Below are 19760 nucleotides of genomic sequence, written 5' to 3'. Positions count from 1 at the left end.
ACCACCATTAATTGCATCGTGCAGCGTACTGTAATAAATCAGGTGCTAGGAGACGAAGCAATGTGGGTGATTAGCGGGTTGACGCCTTTCAGGGAAAATTGCCACTTACCTTGGGTTGGCGGTCTTGGATGGCTTTTAGACGTGGCGTTCATGGCGCAGAGACAGGGCGGTCATGCTGTCCGTCCGGCTCCGACAGGCTCGGACAGGAGCCTTAGTGGTATGGCCTTAATGTGGATGCCGGCTAACGCCTATCAGTGGACCTGATTGGCTGAAATGCAGGACGGTCAGCCAATGAGCTCACAGCAGGCAGCTCGACTCTGGTGGTGGTTTAGAAGGCGAAATTAGCGGCAGCCATTTTAGGATAGATGCAATGCCGTGCACAGCGGGATAGGACACAAACAGGGCCCAGTAAGCAGCAGGGCCATGTAAAAAGATGCTGCTGATAATCAGATATATTTCTTTCAAATAGTTATGAAATGTCGGCGCTTCAGACACCGTAATGCAGGGTCCATTAGGTGCAGCCTTGCACACTTTGTCACGTAGTGAATAACCAGCAGGCTTATCTGAAGCCTTTACGTGTGTGTATGCTGCTCCTGCAGGATACAGTGGTGCAGGATGCACTTTTTCTTCAGCCTGCTTCTTGTGAATGAGACTCGGACAGGAGCCTTTGTGGTATGGCCTTATTGTGGATGGCCATGTAACGCCTGTCGGTGGGCCTGATTGGCTGAAATGCAGGACGGGCAGCCAATGAGCTCACAAAAGGCAGCTCGACTCCGGTAGGGGTATAGAAGGCGAAATAAGTGGCTGCCATCTTAGGATAGGTGCGATGCCGTGCACAGTGGGGTAGAAGGACACAAACCGGGCCCAGTAAGCAGCAGGGCTATTTAAAAAGATACTGCTGATAATCAGATGTATTTCTTTCAAATAGTTATGAAATGTGGGTGCTTCAGGTGCCGGAATGCAGTGCCAATTGGGTGCAGCCTTGCACACTTTGTCATTTAGTGAATAACCAGCAGGCAGATATAATTATATCCTCCGCTTCCTGCAAAATTACCTCCCGCCATTATCGGTCCTTGTTGTGCGTCTTGCGTGACCCCTCCTTCTCCACTTGTCAACACAGCGTCTTCCACAGAAAATTTGAATAGCTTTTTCTGAACTAGCTTGGCTTCTTCTGTTCTTCTCGCCTCAAGTTTCTTTCTCACCTTTTCCTGCAATAGTCGCCAATGATGAACTATTGTCAGCTGAATCTCCGGCCACGATTTGCCTCCACCACCACTAGTTTCTTTAATTGTCTCTGCACTTGCTCGGGCAACCCTTGACACAGTATGTGATAAGAAAGAGCTATGGTTTGTCCCACGGTTCCCCAGTTTTGAGACGCCAACGCTCTTGAATCTCCTGAATGTACGCAACAGGGTCCTCATCGTCGAGCATTTTACGCGTCATGGTCGCACTCATGTCTGATGTGTCAGGGTACTGTCCTCGGAGTGCTTTCCACACGTCTGCCCTGGAAATTTTGTTAAACAGGGCTCCATCATGAGCCGTGGTTTGCGCGGTCACTGCGGGGTACCCGGTTCATCTCCAAATATCATCAGCCATTTCCCCAATGATGGCTGCAAGTTCTCTTTGTCCATTTGTGGCCCCAGTATGTATTACGGCTGCTCTCCTCCCTTTTTTTTTTTAATTTCTTTTATTGATTTTATGCAAACAAAACAACGAAAACCAAACAAGCAGCATAATCATAATGGTTCAATTACACATCGAGTTATCGTAGTCACTGCTCCCATTATCCCTCCCTCCCCCCGTGAGCCTATTTGTCAATCTCTTTCAATGTTTGGCACATGTGGCCGGGTTTCGTTCTCTTCGGAGTCTGTTGGATTTGATATTACTCCAAACAATTCTGTTATTAGCGTTTTCCAGGCCAACAGGGTGCCCGCCTTCCCCTCATCAGCCCGGCTACTCGCATCTTGCCATGCCACCGTTTCAGCCTCCGCCCATTTCTGCAAGTCCTTCCACCATACATCCACCTTAGGTTTGTGGCATTTCTTCCCCCCCATGGCGATCCTACGTTTCGCAAGCACATACGCCAGATTTCTCAGTTTCCCAATATGTTTGAGTTTCCGTGGCCTAGGGAACCCGCCCAGTAAGCAGGCCGAAGCTGTATCTGTGACAAGAGTAACCCCTTTATCAGCCAGTTTCTGCGCCACTTCTCCCCAGTAGCACCTAATAATCGGGCACGACCAAAACATATGTGTCATGTCAGCGTTTTCCAGGTTACATTTAGGACACACTTGTATTCCAGCGTTTCGGAACTTAGATATCCTCAAGGGGGTCATGTATGCCCTATGCGTTACATACAGCTGAATTTGTTTTAATCTGGCATTTCTAGACACTTTTTTTGTGGTAACCCAGGGCAGGCTTCCACACCCCGTCCTCTATCGGGGCCCCCACTTCCGCCTCCCAGTCCAGTCTCAGATGCGTCAAATCTTTCCCCACCTTAGCCATCACCATCTCATACAGTCTCGAGATCTAATGACCCCCTTTGGATATATCATACATTGTTTCCAAAACTGCATCTGGTTCTTCTATCAAAACTGTCTCTGGCCAGGTGCACCAATCTAATGTATGTGACATATTGACCCGTGTGTAGCCCCGCCTCTTCGTTGAGTTCTATAAACTCCTTAATGGATCCCTCTTGCCAAACATCGCCTAGCGTTGCCAGCCCCGCCGATTCCCAGTAGGTCCTAACAATCGCCCTCAGCTGATCGTCCCCTCCTGTCAAAGCAACCAGCGGTATCTGCGGGAGGCACGGGTATGGGACTTCCATCAAGCGACAAGCCCTACGCCAAATTTTCCATCCAAGCCTCAACATCTCAGGACGCCACCTCATTTCAGTTTCGGACAGCCCGATCATTTCTTTCAAATAAAACGGGGCGCAGTCCTGTCCAAGCACCCTGTGCTCAGGGGTCACTTCATCAGAAAGCCACTTAGCCACATATTGTTACTGTCCCGCCAAATAATAAACCTCAAAATGGGGCAGTCTGATACCTCCTTTTTCATAAAAGTTCTGCAGTTTCCAAAAAGCCACTCTATCTCGGGTACCGTGCCACAGGAAATCCCTACACATGCTGTTCAATTTGCTGAAAAACTTCTTGGGTATTATGTATGGGATATTACTAAAGTAATGCAGGAGCCTGGGCAGGACTACCATCTTGAACATGGCCCCCCGCCCCATCATCGCCAAGGGCAATCTTGCCCAGAACTGCATACCGTTTCTAATTTACTCGACGGCTACTTCCGTATTGTATCTTTGTTCATCTTGCACCGTGTGATATACATTTACACCCAAATAGCGAAAAGAGCTAGTTTCCCATGGTACCTGTAGCACCGGCAGTCCATCTACAGGGATCCCCTTATAGCTACCTAGCGGGAATATGACAGACTTTTTGGGGTTCACCGAGATGCCCGACAACTCTGCATACCTTTTCATCACTTCAAGTATGTATAAGAGATTTTCTTCTGGGTATTGCAAGTACAGCAACAAATCGTCCCCGTTAAAGGATATCAAGTGTCGTTCCCCTCCTACCTCAATGCCAATCGCCTCATACTGTGCCCTAAGGCAGATTGCCAGAGGCTCCAGGGCCAAAATGTAAAGCATCGGGGACCAGGGGCACCCTTGTCTGGTGCCTCTGCCAAGTTGCCATCTTTCGGATATCACCGCTCCAGTTCGGACCCTGGCAAGCGGCTCACTATACAACATCTTGGCCCACCTGATATAGCACGGCCCAATTCCATACCCTTCCAAAGCAGTCAATAGCCATGACCACTTGACCGAATCAAAAGCTTTAACTGCATCTAGAGACACTATCGCCATCTCACCCTCGTTCTTACTACCCCATTCGACCACCCGGTGAAGTCGCCTATGGTTGTGCGTTATGTTTCTGCTCTGGCTATAACCCGTTTGATCAGGATGTATGAGTCTACCAATCACTTTCTGCAATCGATTTGCTAGGACAGCCGTGAGAATCTTGCTGTCCTGATTTAGCATCGACAGAGGCCTGTAGGAACCACATCTATGTTCCGGTTTATTGGGCTTGGGCAGCGGTATTATGATCGCCTCTCTGAGTGATTCCGGCAACCGTCCTATCTCAAACGCTTCATTGAGCATGTCCAGCATTGGGGGGAGGATTTCCTCTCTGTATACTTTATAGAATTCGCTGGGGAACCCATCTGCCCATGGGGTCTTACAAGTAGGCACAGGTAGGCAACTGCTTCACAACTTCTTCTAACTCCTCCAACGTGATTGGCTCATCTAACTCCTCCCTCTCTTCGTCGGTTATCTTGGGCAGCCCTATGTCTCCTAACGTTTCTATTATCTTGCGCTGGTCACCTATCTCATCATCTCCATACAGCACTCTGTAATATTCCACAAATTCTTTGTTAATCCCCTCTTGCGTGGCCACCTCATCTCTGTCCTCCCTGATAATGGTCCTAATAGGAAGCCTAGGGGTCTCGCTTTTGTATAGCCAGGCCAAAAGGCGGCCTATCTTGTCTCCCCCCGCGTGCTGTCTCTCAACATATTTCCTATAATTGAGATTGCAGAGTCTTTCCCAATGCCCTGCACATTGTTGCTGTAGTTGGAGTACCAGCTCCGTGTCTACGTCATCGCTCTTCAATGCTGTTTCTAGCTCAGTTTCCGCCCTCTGCAGGTCAGCCAAGACCCCACCCTGTAACCCTCTTAACTTAGCAATGGCCGCCCCCTGCATCACCACCTTAAAAGCTTCCCATAGTGTGCCCGCAGAATCAACTCTCCCAGTATTCTCTTCAAAGAAGTTAGTAATCTCTTCCCTTATATCTTCTCTAAAAACTGGATCTTTGAGCGCCTCCGCTCGGAGGCGCCATGTTAGGGATCTTCGCCCTCGGGGGGCAATATTGCCATCCAAGGATCAGGGGCGAATGATCCGAGGACCCTGGCCTTATATTCGATTTGAGTAATCTCAGACATCACATCTGCTGTAGCAAAGACGTAATCGAGCCTAGTGTGCAGTTGGTGCGGGGCTGAATAGTGCGAGTATTGCCTCTCAGTGGGATGTTTCACCCTCCACGCATCTGTAAAGCCAAAATCAGTTAGCAGCATCTGCAACGCTCTCGCCGCTGGGCTAGGCTTACTCACCCTGTCGTCTGATCTGTCCACCACAGGATCCAACACACAATTAAAGTCCCCACCCCAGATCACCGCGCTCCCTATACACGTACTAAGATTGGTACACAGGGTTCTGAAATATGCTGCAGTGTTTTGGTTGGGGGCATACGTGTTTATTATGCATACCTCCCTGCTCTCCACCAGCCCCCGCAGTATAGCCATCCTTCCATCCATTTCAACCACCTCTTGTATCGATTTGAACGGGACATGCGGTGCCACCCAGATTAACACCCCCCAGGCATATGCAGAGTATGGCGAACCCACTAAGGTCCCTCTCCACTTTCTCTTAACTAGGTCCAACTTCTCTCGCGTCAAGTACGTCTCCTGTAGTAATGCGATGTCTATTTTCTGCCTTTTCAGATACATCATGATTTTGTTTCTTTTCAGGTAGCTGTTAAGGCCCCTGACATTCCACATTATTATCCTGAGGTCCCCCATAGGTCGTTAATAAGCACCCTCCCGATCCTCCGTCGATTACGCCCCTTCATGCGCCGCAAGTACAACATACTGATTCCTCCAAATGGGCTCGAAACAGAACTTAAACTCCCCATAACCACACACACACACACACACTCAACTTCCCATCCCCCAACCTTCTTCCCACACACCCCTCCCCCAACAATACCCTCCCAGACCGTTGCCCAGCTCCATTCCTGGATCTCAGGCACCCTCACATCTAGCCCTGCCTAGCGCGAGCTTCTACTCAGGGCTCAGTAGGGTAAAGCCGCCCTAATGGCTGCTGAAACTAATTATCTATTGGGGTAGGTCGTCCGCGCTCTGTTGCTCCTTTCAATAAACATTACGCATACAATTGCCAAACCGTTACCAATTACAGTTACACTCACTATATTCCAGTCCAAATCGAGCACCAGGCTCAGATTGCGTACAAAGTACAGTTAGTTAGTTTCTCTATACCATCAGGGTCCTCCTCCTTACTAAGTCTTCATTCGGTATGATCCTGCCGGTCACGATCCGCTTCTTGTTCTGGGCAGCCCTGCAGGTCTAGCCACGTGACAACATCCTCGGGGGTATCAAAAAATAGCGCTTTATTCTTATGTAGCACTTTCAATCGTGCCGGATACAGAAGCATGTATTTGATTCCTGCTGCCCTCAGCCTCCTTTTGACGGCTACGTAACTGTATCTCTGCCTCTGCACCAGTATCGTGTAGTCCGGGTATGCTGTGATGTTGGTGGATGCTCTCTCTATCGTGCCGCCCTTACGAAGATATTCGAGGATCTTTTCTCTGTCCCTGTAATTCAGGATCCTCGCGATGATCGGTCTTGGCGGGGCCACTGGCCGGGGTTTCCTCATTAGGGCGCGGTGCGCCCTCTCCACCGTGAATCCCTGTGAAAGATTCCCGGCTCCGATCCCTTGTAGGATCATGTTTTCAATGTAGTTTGTGGGGTCTTGGCCTTCTTCTCCCTCCAGAAGGCCAACCACGCGAATGTTGTCTCTCCTCGCCCTTCCTTCCGCCTCTTCCGTACGATTTTCCAGGTTGGCAACCTGTTGTTTTAAGACATGGATCTCCTTCGCATTGCTCGTGCTAACATCGGTGTTAATCTTTACCCCACTTTCCAGACCACTGGTCCTTTCTGCAAGTGCCCTAACATCTTGACCTAGCAGGGTGAGTTCTGTACCTACGGCATCGATCTTATTCTCTAGAGCTGTGCGTAGGTCCGCCATTGCCAGGTCCCATTTAGCACTTAGTCCCGTTATAGCCTCTAGGATCTGGTGCTTGTCCCCTTCGGTGGCATTCTCCGCAGGGGTCACGACCCTGCTCTGCACCGATGTTGAGGGGGTCCGTTGCGTTTTCGTGAAAGTCTCCATCGTGGGTTGCTTGGTCTTGACTCTCAACCCTTTCGCCGACATGGCGCTTCCCTCCACTCCTGTACGCCTCCGCCTTAGTGCTGCTGTTGCACTGACCTCGGTCCGACCATGGCCCGGCTTCCAGGTCTCCTAACTCGCATTCAAGATGGCACTTCGGATTGTCTTGCGGATGGGCTATGGCCTCACACTCCGCATTCAATTTCCGTAGGCCTCGTCACCCAAGCGTCCAATGTTATATCCTCCTGCGGTCAGATCGCCGAGGCTCCATTAGCGTATGCCAGGCCGGGCGCTCTCATGGTGCTAGTTCGAGCACTCCAACATATCTCTCTATTGTATTATTCCTCCAGGCAATTTACCGCAGCCGTGTCCCGCAGTTCCGTAGAATCAGTTTCGTTTCTTCTCAGAGGCCTCTCCCTTGTTAGCCACCATCTTGGTGCCGAAGCGGCCACACAGTCGCACCGACAAAAACATGTATATCTCACGATTCTCGGGGACTATGAACTTCTCCAACGAGCTTCACCTGGCATGCGGCTTCCGACGCCTGATCCTCAAAGTTCTAGGCGCTCGTTGCAGTTTCAGCAGGTAACTTTGGCAAAAATAGAGTCGGATCATCAGGAGCTCCTCACGCAGCACGTCCTATTCCATGGCCAGTTAGCCACGCCCAACCGGCTCCTCTCCTCCCTTCTCTATTTTTATTTTATTTATTTATGTTTTTGTTTGTATAGCGCTAAAGCCCGCAGGCATCAGAGCGCGTTCCAGTAAGACAGGACATGTATGGACAGAAGACTGGACAAAGAAAATCACAAATAGGAGTCAGTTCTGTGTGGTGCTAGAGTTTGTGGTCTGGTCGGGTATTTATTTGAATAGCAAGGTCTTTAGTTTCTTTCTGAATTGTATGTAGTTTGTTTCTAATTTCAATGCCACAGGTAGTTCATTCCATTTAAGGATGCTTCTGCCTGAGAAGGCCTTGCCGAGACCGTTCGCTTTTTAGCTGGAATAGTTTGGAGGAGGCCTTTGTTAGATGATCTTAGGTTTCTGATTAATAATAATAATGGGAACTGTCACTCCTGCATTGTCTCAGTGTTCAGAAAAAACTCTTTGTTTTGGTAAATGTGCCTGTCATGCTCACTTTCCTACATCCTGGCAGTGTCCTTAATCTATTTGCATAGGGGGTTATTTCTTCTATAATATGCAATTGTTCCTTTGTCTGCTTGGGCTACACCTTGGGTTTAACTGCCTCTCCCTCTGGTTCTACTTAATCTGGCCACTCTATTTCCCTGTCTGGATTCACTTCCTCATGATCACTTCCATACCTCTCTTAATCAGAACATAACGTCCCACAATTGTCATCACTTTCTTTGAGCCTAGAGAGGACAAAGTCTAGTCACTTTGGATTATGTGCATCATATATTCCTTTCAGCGCCTGTTCCAGTGGACTCGGCTCTCTCGATGGAGGTCCAACTACACTCCTTTTCAACCTACGGGCGTCCACATTGTCGCTTATGCTTCTTTATAGGTTACCAATCCTCCTGCATAGGGCCGCTCCCTCATCTTCATCTGAAAGAGTATGATGCTCATTATGTCTTCACCCTCTTGAGTGCGCCTTCTAACCTTCTCTCTTCCGCCCGTTCCTGTTTTTCAACTTCCATTGAAGTGTGCGCTCCTTAACACGCCTTTGCACTTCTTTCTGCCATCTTTCTCTCCACTACCTGCCTTTCATTTTCTTCTTCTATCTCCTTTGCTTTCTTTTATTCTACTTCCTGTTGCTTTCTCAGGGTCTGTCTTCTCCCCCCCTTTCCTTTTTTCTTTCTTCTACTTCCCTCATTATTCCTTCCTGTCGTTTCTTCCCTCTTTCTTGGTTCACCTTACCATGTCTCTCCCTTTCTTCCACTTCCTTCATTATTTTGCCCCATTCACTTTCTTCCTCTTCCAACTTCCTTCTCTGCTGTCCCTCTGATTCCTCCTTTTCCCTACGTCTCTTAGCTTTCCCATGTTCATGCTTCAGGTCTTCCACGTTTCTTCCGTCCCGTTTAATATCTGTCCTCCCAGCCATTCATTTGATGTCATCACTGCTTCCCCCTGGTCTTTTAGCTGGCCTTTTTGTCTCTGGGTTCCTTGCTCTCCCTTGGTTAACCTCACCTGCAACTCGCAATGCTCACTGTATTCATTGCACATGGGCAAATTCCTTTGGGTGCTTAATTTAGCTCCATCACAGACATTTTCATTGCTATAAGCGGATGGCGCGTATATGGGGTTAGTATACCCTGCCATGGCTTTTAACTCTTGGAGTCGGTAGAATTCCTGACCTTCATTCAGCAGATCGATGTTCTGGGGAGTGGGAGGTGGAGCTGAGGGCGCTGTGCCCTCTACTTTTCTGTTGGTTAAGCATCAAAACTTTTTGGGGCAGCTCTTCCACTTCATCCATGAACATCTTCCATAACTCTAAAATGGCAAATCTCTTATGCAATTATTTTGCCTTATATGCAGCATGTAAGTATGTTGTCATGTGTTGCAATACTGCTTTCGACAGACAGCCCTCTTGGGGCCAGGGCAAGAACATATTATCTACTGTCACCCTGACCCACTGAGCATGGTACTTTTGGATTTTGTCCGTGGACCTTGGTAAAGTCTTGCACAAATGCACAAGAGGGGCGTCTCCTCCCATTATTGCACGTCGTGCTCTTGACTGCCAATACTTACCGTAAAGAGCCCCTTTTCACTTTTTCCTCCCCGTCCCCACGTTCTCTTCACTCTCTTTTATCACCACTGTTATCCTCAATGTTGACATCATTCTGTGCCTTTCCTCACGCCTTCCAGCTACAACACCACCAATTCAGGCCTGTCCTCAAACGCTGCTCCTGCCAAAAACCTCCTGTCCTTGGATCCAAACCAAAACTCCACACTCTAGAATATAAACCACCAAGCCACAAAGTCACATTTTTCCATTTTAACCCACTTTTCACCTTCTCTGCTGGCCTCAAATCTTTACACATATGGGTGCACCCCACATAACAACACAACAATATACAATCCCCCAAATTCACAGCAGTCTTCCCTCTCCTAGCAAGGTAACCTCCTATATTTTATTCACCCCACCACTGGGGTTTATCAAGGGTCTTCCCTAGTCCTTACCAGAGGTAACCAATAATCAATGCTCAATACCCCGTACCAGGATTTTCTATCAGATCTTCCAGAGTCCTTGTCCTAGGCTATTCACTTTTTCAATCTCTCTCATATATAAAACAGCAAAAACAAAACGTCCTTTGTCATGTCAATGCTCTATACTTACATTAAGCGGATCGGCCGAGGTCCCCAGTATTGTTCTTCCCCCAATCAGCCACTCGCCTTGCGCAGGAATCGGGCAGGATTTTCTCCAAGGGGGCTCCTGACAACCGTCTTTTACTCACGTGTGATTATTCTGGTCTCCGCGGGTCATCTCTATCTTCATGCTTGCAACGGGACAACAATTCCGGGGGTCCTGGCCAACCATCCAGCCTGCTACCATATGTAATGGAGGGGTGGGAAAACCAAGCCTTTGAGCAGATCAGGTAGGCTGGGAAATCCCAGACCCAATAAATGGAAGAGTCAAAGTAAATGACAAAGGCCTGTTCAGGGACAGCTGTAAGTAACAAATCCTCAGAGCTCTCCGCTTTTTTGAGCATGACAATGGTTTAAAAACAGAAAATTAATCATCATTGACATCACGTAGCAATCTTGGTTACAAAAACCTACGAGGTACAGGGATTGGTTAAGGGAATTGTATACATTTGGAAGCTATAGGGGTTAGCCATTTCATTGGTTATACTTTATCTAATGGCTCCACCTGGGACCACCTCCAAATTGATAATAGAGAATATATGTCATCTCTTTACCTCTGGATTGGCCAGTGCATTTACTTCTGAGATATTGTGAATTGAGGCTAAGGATTGGTTGACATGTACTTTACCAGCCTTGATTACTTACTGGGCATCAACACATGAATTACTGTACTGGTAGAAGGCCATTTTCCCAATTACAAAGCATCTCTAATTCTCTAGGCCATGAGCCAGGGCTTTCAGCTTTGAACTTAACCTTTTCCCGTAGCGTAGTTCTGAGAACTTTTAAGAAGTTTCTTGCAGGTGCATTCCTGTATCTTGCCTTAATGACTAGACACTGTTTTCAACTCTAGGTTGCGTGTGGCTAGAAAACATTTTGAATCATTCTGCTCGCCTTTTACTGGGATTTTTATCCATTTGGTTATGGGTGTTTTTACCTTTTTTGTCCTCTAGAGACTTGGTCCTTCAATATTATCTCCCAATTAATGATTATCTGGTATTTCGTTTAGTTTTTCCTGGACTTAATCTAAGAGAAATGTTTTTGCCCTTGGGCATTATCTTCTGCTCACCTCAGTGCCGCCACAAACTCCCCTTTCCACTGTCTCACTGGCATGGGTTGATCAACTGGCTTCTGTGTTGCTTGGCCCAGTGAATTTAGCTAATTCAGCAGTTCTGTACTGCTTCCGGGCTTTGCGTCCCCATGTGCCTCTCATTCACTTGACTGTGGCCTTGCCGTCCATTTTGTTTTATATAGCTACTCATTCTCGTTGCTCCTTTTACATTTATGTGCATTTCTCATGCGTCTTGCCTTTTAACGTATAGGGTGTATGTTTTCTAAACTATTGAGTACAAAGCATATTCTTTGTCTAAGTGCAGTTTGACCTATTGTTTACATAGCTTCATGGTGGATGTATGTTTGCTTCATGTCTACTGCATTTATGTTTGTCAGCTTCAATGAGGATACCACTTGCTTCACCTACCTAGTCAAACCAGGTTCAGTTCTTCTTGATTCTGAACACCCACCTGTTCTCTGATTACCTCACGATTAGGTTGGTACGGTTGTCTGAGCGAATACCACCTTTTACTTCCATGGTACAGCGGTGGGAAGGGGAAAGGCTCCATGAATGATGCTCTTCCATCGTTCCTTCGATATGGAGGTCGGGGAGGGGCTGCCATACTCACTCGGACCTTCCTTCATCCCTGACTGCCTATCTGCCATCCAGGCCTGGTGCACTTTCAACAATCTCTGACTCAATGCCAGCAAAATGGAGATCATTCCAATATGGACCCCTGCTCCCTCCTTTTTCCTTTCTCTCTGGCCTCCCACCGTGGGCTCTCCCCCTGCTCCTCCTTCTGGAGCCAGAAACCTCGGAGTCATCCTTGACTCCTCGCTGTCGTTCCCCCTCACACACAGGACATTGCTAAGAAGTCCCACTTTCAACTCTTCCTTCTCAAAGGAATTCTCCCATTTCTCACTTTCCCCCAGAAGCACAATGTTTCCTGAGCCCTGGTTCTCTCTAGGCTTGACTATTGCAACAGCCTCCTCCTCAATCTACCTTCTTCCACTCTGCGACCCCTTCAGCTAATCCAGAATAGAGCACCAAGACTTATCCTAGGCCTTAAGCCCAGGGACTGCATCTCTCCTGCCCTAAAACGTCTCCACTGGTTCCCGTTTGCTGCACAGATCAAATTCCAATCCCTCTGCATCATCTACAAGGCTGTCTGGGGCCAGGGACCACATACTCTGCAGCTCTCTCTTACAAAATACTCTCCTTCTAGACCTCTATGTTCCTTCTGCTCCAACTCTCTGTGTGTAAAGTGTTTCGCTAAGCATAGAGCAGGAGGTAGTTAGCTTTCCTCAGCTGGATCCCTCCTTTGGAACAGCCTACCCCTCCCTCTGCTTCTTGAGCAGGGCCTGCTTATGTTCGGAAAGCTAATCTCACAGTTGCTGTGATTGGTCTCTTCAACCCTTATGCATCCTCAGGGGCCCCTGACCATTCATACCCAATCTCCCCAGCTTCTGTCCACTTTCAGCACTTGTCTTGGCACACCCTCTGTACTGGAGAATCACACTTTTCCACCCAATGCGGCTCCTGGCCGTATAGCAGTTAGCATACCATGCATTTCATCTGCGGCTCACCTTTGAGCAGGGACACCCCATCACCTACCCCACTGCCCTCTTCCTTGCTGCACTTGCACGTTCTGAATACTCACAAGGCACAGTAAGTTTGGCCGCCCCTTCCCCCACTGTATTTTTTGTATTTTTATTGTACTGTAATCCCATGTTGCCCTGTGGGCGCTTTGAAACAGAATTTATTTGCTGTATAAGTGCCTAACAAGCATACAATAAATACATAAATACATTTTGGACTTTTCCTGATGACTGATGTGCCCCTTAATTTTTTCCATAAGTGGGGAAGTCCCAGATAGAGATAGGGAAAGAGAGGCCTTATTCTTCTTTAATAAATCTTTTTTTGAAATGTCATAATTGTCCACGCGTCCTTCTTCTGACCCGCCACAGGTGCTTTCCATGAGAATGGGAGTAAAGGAGATTGGATGAAGGAATAAGTATGAGTACCTGCTTTACTTTTCCCATATGACCCCCCCATGGTGAGGATCCCCCCCTTCTCCAGCATGGGGTCTGGCATGGATTCACATGCTCATGAATATTCCCCGTCGTCAGGCTGGGAATCCTCGGTAAAGAAAAAACCAGTATCAGTTTCGTTTCTGATCTGTCTTTCGTAGTAATAACCAATCACTGGTCTCTGCGTCATACTGACCACAGCCAATGACTGCCCTCTACCTAAGCACCGCCTCTGGCAGCCATCTTCAGATTTTTACCGCACGTTCATGTGTTGGGATCCTCGTGCTATTGCTCTCGAGCGTTAGTGCTATTTTTTCGCGCTTTTTACAAAAAACTTAGATTCTTTCGGTCAAAAGAGCCTCAAGCTCCACCGATTCTACATACGATCAACGGGGACCCGTGTCGGATTCATCTGTGCCCCTCAAGGGTGAAGATTTCGTCGAGCTACACTTCGGAGGACTCCAAAAGCTTCTCAGGCCCGGTCTCGGAGATGGCCCAGGAGAAGGGAAGCTCGACGCCCGGAAAGCTGTTCAGGGTCTGCCCTGGATGCCAGCTGCAGAACGTCTTCAAGGAGGACGAACACTCTTTCTGCCTTTACTGCCTTCATGAGGACAAGACGCACGTGGAGAAGGACTGTGCGTTTTGCGGCAACATGTCGGAACGGACCATGAAGGACCGCCATCAACGTCTCGCCAACTGGCTGGAGGGTAAGAGCCCGTCTGGCGAGAAGAAGAAGAAATCCGAGCGGTCTTCTAAGACCTTTGAGGGCGCCCCGGCGACGGGGGCCCAACATAAGGCCAAGCACCGCGAGTCCGCTGGCACCGGGAGCGCCGAACGGTCGGGCTCTACGGGCGCCAGGCAGGGCGCACCCTCCCCGGCACCATCAACCACGAGCCAACGCTCTGGGTCGGGTAAGAGGAAGGCCGAGCACCCGGCGAAGCTCCTGGAGAGGCCCCGGTCGAGCTCTAAGGCAGAGGAGGAGCGTGGCAGTGCCCCCTCCCTCAAGGATAAGGCGGTGAGCGCACCTAAGGTGGTGAAGGCCTTGATCCATCCGACCAAGCCCTCTATCGAAACGGTCGCGGCGGCCCTGGCTCAGCCTGTGGTGGCTGCACCAGTGGTGGCGACCTCAGGGCCCAGAATCTCCCTGCCTCCTCGGAGGGAGTCTTCCTTTGTGCCCATCGATAGGACCCCCGTGAAACCCCCCGTGGGGAAGAAGAAGGGGGGCAGGGCGTCGTCGTAGAGTCGGCCTCAACCTCAGAAGAGGAGCTGATCGAGGTCTTAAGCCACGGCCTAGGCGTGGAAGAAGGCCAGCCCGTCGGAATGGACCCCGACGCAGGTGACGACGACGACATCGTCGAGGATACCGACGGGGCCCCTGCTCGCCCGTCGGATTCCCCTCTGCCAGCGCCGCAAGACAACTCGGCGGCCATTTTGTTGGCCATACAGTCCTTATGCTCCGAGATAAGGACGAGGCTACCGTTACCGACGGAGGAACCTCTCCCGTCGGGGGATCCAGAACCGGGACCTTCTGGTGTTCCCCCTACCAAGAAAAGAAGGATCCATCCACCACCTCCTTTTCAACCGTCGCGCCCCTTCCAGCCCTCCTCCCCGTCCACCCGAGGGGATGATACGGGGACTGACACGGCAGCGACGGGTACGGACGACGAGGCATACGACGAGGATTTTCCGTCGTCGCCTCCCACCAGGGCCTCTCCGCCCGACGAGATCGGATCTTTCCACTCCATGATCTCCAGGGCTTCCGAGCTTTTCCAACTCTGCCCTGAGGAGAAGAAAAAGGAAGGCTTCCTTTATCAGCGGCGCGAGGCCAAGAGGAAGACGGTCCTCGCAGTGCCTCTGTTGGACGACATTTGGGATGAGGGCCTTTCCCTCCTCAAGAACCCTTCCACGACGCCAGCTAGAAGAGACCGGTACGAGAAAAAGTACCGGGTCCCGGACACGGCCCCCCTATGCCTCCGGGCGCAGCCTACCCCGGACTCCGTCGTCTCCGCGGCAGCCAGGAAGAAAGCGGGGGGGGGTGCGGCCTCCACATCGACTTCCCCGCCGGACGGCGAGGGAAAGAAATTGGATACTATGGGGCGTAGAGTCATCTCGTCGGCAGCGACGACGATTAAAGCGGCCAACGCCTTGGCTATCGTGGCCCGCTACGACAGGGAGCTCTGGTACAAGATGGCTCCCCTGCTGGATTTTCTGCCGGACGACAAGAGGGCGGAGGCCCTTGAGATCCTGCAGGAAGGTGAGGTGGCCTCGGACCACGCCATCACCGTGGCGACGGACATCGCCGACACTGGGTTCCGCCAGCTGGGCAACGGCGTTTGCCTTCGACGTCGTGGATGGCTCAAAGCTACGGACTTCCGGCAGGACGTCCAGACCAGAGTCCTGGACATGCCCTTCGACGGGAACAACCTGTTTGGGAAGACAGTGGACGATTCCCTTCAGGCCATCAAGGCGGATACGGAGACGGCCCGGGCCCTTGGAGTCCTGCAACGACGGACGCCCTTTCGGAGCGGCGGAGGCAAGGGCGCCTCCAAAGGTTCCGGCGGCGGTTTCGCTTCCTACCGTCAAGCGGCCCGCTCGTCGTCGCAAGAGGCCTACAGAGGACGAGGCAAGTCTAGCGGACCCCGCCGTCGTCGCCAAGGAGGTCAAGGCGGCAAGGCCGCGTCCAAGCAGGATTGAACCGGCCGTGGGGTCGGGCCCCCACCGAAGCACCCCGGTGGGAGGCCGGCTGGCGGGCTTCGTCAGCGTGTGGGAGTCCATCTCCACCGACCGTTGGGTGCTGGACGCCCTGGCCCGGGGCCACGCGCTCGAGTTTCAAAGAAGGTGCCCGCGCGTCCCCCCCGTGGCCAGGAAAGAACTTCACGTCCCTCAACTTCTCCTGGAGGTAAAGGCGATGCTCAGAAAGGGCGCCATCGAACTCGTCCCAAAGAGGCTTCGGGGCTCCGGAGTCTACTCGAGATACTTCCTCGTGAAGAAGAAGACGGGAGGATGGCGCCCCATCCTAGACCTGCGACGTCTGAACAAGTTCATCAAGGCGCAGAAGTTCCGGATGGTCACCCTCCAGCACGTCCTGGGTCAGCTGGAGGAAGGAGACTTCCTATCGTCGTTGGATTTGGAGGATGCCTACTTCCACATTCCCATCCTAAAGGGGCACCGCAAATTCCTCAGATTCGTGGTCCAAGGGCGTCATTACCAGTTCAAAGCCCTTCCCTTCGGACTACGGTCGGCACCCAGGGTATTCACCAAGTGCCTTGCACCGGTGGCGGCGCAGCTGCGCCGCGAGGGGATTCACGTCTACCCCTACCTGGACGACTGGCTCATCCGCGCCAAGACGAGGGAGCTCGCCGTGGTCCACACGGCAAGGACCGTCCAACTCCTCACGGACCTGGGATTCTCCGTGAACTACGCCAAATCCCACCTGGTGCCCGCGCAAGTCGCACTGTTTCTGGGAGCGAGGCTCGACACAGTGTCCCTTCTGGCCTCCCCGTCGGAGGAGAGGACCAGGACCATCTTGGGCAAGGTGCAACGGATGTTGGTGGCCGACGCGGCCAAAGTGAGGTCCATCAAGTCCCTCCTCGGGATGATGTCTTCCTGCATCTACCTCATTCCCATGTGCAGGCTCCGGATGCGCCCGTTGCAAGAATTCCTGGATGCGCGCTGGATCCAGACGACGGGCAGCTTCGAGGAAAGGATCAAGCTCGACGAGAGTTTCCGACGAGCGATACGGTGGTGGGGCACCCGCGCGCATCTGACGGCGGGCATGGACTTCCAGACCCCAGCCCACCAGGAGACTGTGACCACGGATGCCTCCCTGGAAGGGTGGGGAGCGCACACCGAAAATCTGCACGCAAGGGGACTCTGGCTCCCGACGGAGAAGTCCCTACATATCAACGTCCTGGAGCTCCGTGCAGTGTTTTGGGCCCTCAGGTCCTTCCTTCCGTCCCTCAAGGGCAAGGTGGTGAGGATCTTCACCGACAACACCACCACCATGTTTTACATCAGGAAACAGGGCGGAACCAGGTCCCCGGCGCTGTCCAAGGAGGCGCAGGACCTGTGGCATTGGGCCGTCGCCCAAGGGATTTTTCTGGTGCCGTTTCATCTGGCAGGGATAAAAAACACCATCGCCGACTCACTCAGCAGGGAGCTGCGCTCGTGCCACGAGTGGGAGCTACGGCAGGATCTGGTGGATCGCCTCTTCCGACGGTGGGGCACACCCCAGATCGACCTGTTCGCGACGGCGACGAACACCAAGTGCCGGAGGTTCGCCAGCAGGTTTCCCCAGACGAGGAGCATGGGCGATGCTTTCTCGTTCCCCTGGGAGGGCCTGTTCCTCTACGCGTTCCCTCCCTTGCCTCTGCTAATCCGGCTCATCAACCAGCTCAAGAGGTCACGGTGCAGGATGATCCTCATCGCACCTGCGTGGCCGAGGCAGATATGGTTCCCGGACCTTCTGGACTTGTCAGCGTCCCCGCCGATCAAGCTGCCGGCGGACACAGATCTACTCTCCAGGGAAGGAGGCGCCATCCTCCACCACGACCCGAAGTCGCTGAACTTGCAGGCCTGGCTCCTGCAGCGCTAGAGTTTGGAGGATACGACATACCGGCCGATTGCAGAGAGGTTCTTGCAAAGGCCAGGGCGTCCTCGACTCTTAAATGCTACGGACACAAATGGAAGAGGTTCTCTGTCTGGTGCCACGCACAGAAGATTAACCCTCTACGGATTACTGCTCCCCAAGTACTGCCGTACCTGCTGACGCTGGCCAAAGCTGGTCTGGCACACGCGTCCATCAAGATTCATCTTGCTGCGATCTCCCGATACACCAGAACCACGGGCCGGACGTCCTTGTGGTCTCATCGTCTGGTGAAAGAGTTCATGAAGGGACTGTTCAGATCGTTCCCGCCGGTGAAGGCTCCGGCCCCGGCGTGGGAGCTCAACGTGGTGCTGACCAAGCTCATGGGACCTCCGTTCGAGCCTCTGCACTCGGCCCCGTTGAAGTTTCTATCGTGGAAAACAGCTTTTCTTGTGGCCATCACCTCCGCACGACGAGTGGGAGAGATCCAGGCCCTTTCCTGCAAGGCCCCGTACTTGACTTTCCACGACACGAGGGTAGTGCTCAGGACGCACCCCTCCTTCATGCCCAAGGTACCGTCGGACTTCCATCTCAACGAACCCTTGGTGTTACCTGTGTTTTTCCCATCGCCTTCGTCGCCGGCTGAGAGGACTTTGCACTCGCTGGATGTAGCTAGAGCGCTGAAGTTCTACGTGGACCGCACGAAGGGTTTTCGGAAGACGTCACAACTCTTTGTGAACTTTGGACCTGTCAATCAGGGGAAGGCTCTCTCGAAGGCTTCCATCTCCAGATGGCTCTCCGGCTGTATCATGTGCTGTCACCGGTTGGCAAACCGACCGCTGCCTGGCCGTCCGAGAGCCCATTCCACCAGAGCGATCGCAGCTACCACGGCGTTCCTATCTGGTGTGCCCCTGCTGGACATATGCAGGGCTGCTACGTGGAGGTCGACGCACACCTTCACGAAATTCTACTGCGTCGACCGGGATTCCAGGGAGGAGTCCAGGGTCGGCCAAGCAGTGCTGCGCAACCTGTTCGCCTGAGGTGAGCCTGGTGAGGAGGTAAGATGCTTAATGTTGAGTTTATGTGATGCTTAATGTTGAGCCTTTGCCACCTCCCGTGGTTGTGCATGTGTGTACTGCTATGTATTCTTTATTCATGAGCATGTGAATCCATGCCAGACCCCATGCTGGAGAAGGAACAAGTTACTTACCTGTAACTGTTGTTCTCCAGCATGGGTCTGGCATGGATTCACATGCGAACCCTCCCGCCTACCCCTCTGCGGCTCTTCACTTGGTCATACTGCCACTTCACGTGCTTCCAAATCTGAAGATGGCTGCCAGAGGCGGTGCTTAGGTAGAGGGCAGTCATTGGCTGTGGTCAGTATGACGCAGAGACCAGTGATTGGTTATTACTACGAAAGACAGATCAGAAACGAAACTGATACTGGTTTTTTCTTTACCGAGGATTCCCAGCCTGACGACGGGGAATATTCATGAGCATGTGAATCCATGCCAGACCCATGCTGGAGAACAACAGTTACAGGTAAGTAACTTGTTCCTCATCCTGCAACTGAATCGCAGTCCATCAATAGTCTAGTGAAGGCAGCTGGGACCATGCAGGGCATTGGAGCCAGGGCGTGGTTCAGTAACATGCTGCCTCTTAATGCCGTAAGCTTATTCGTTTGTAGTCAGTGCTAACCAAGCCGTGGTCTTGTGCTCTACATATACATTTTATGTATCAGTGATTTA

At 51.5% G+C, this 19760-nt stretch overlaps 1 protein-coding gene across 2 annotated transcripts in view; it reads left to right on the top strand.

The window, feature by feature from the left end:
• The window catches only part of COG6 (component of oligomeric golgi complex 6), a 1358763-nt gene that overhangs the window by 959687 nt on the left and 379316 nt on the right, over positions 1-19760 (top strand). The window lies entirely within an intron of this gene.

The sequence above is a fragment of the Ambystoma mexicanum genome, chromosome 7q, assembly GCF_040938575.1.
Source record: "Ambystoma mexicanum isolate Mex_15411 chromosome 7q, UKY_AmexF1_1, whole genome shotgun sequence".
NCBI lineage: Eukaryota > Metazoa > Chordata > Amphibia > Caudata > Ambystomatidae > Ambystoma > Ambystoma mexicanum.
The sequence above is the reverse complement of the archived record's forward strand: the minus strand, read 5'-3'. Positions and strand labels throughout refer to the sequence as shown.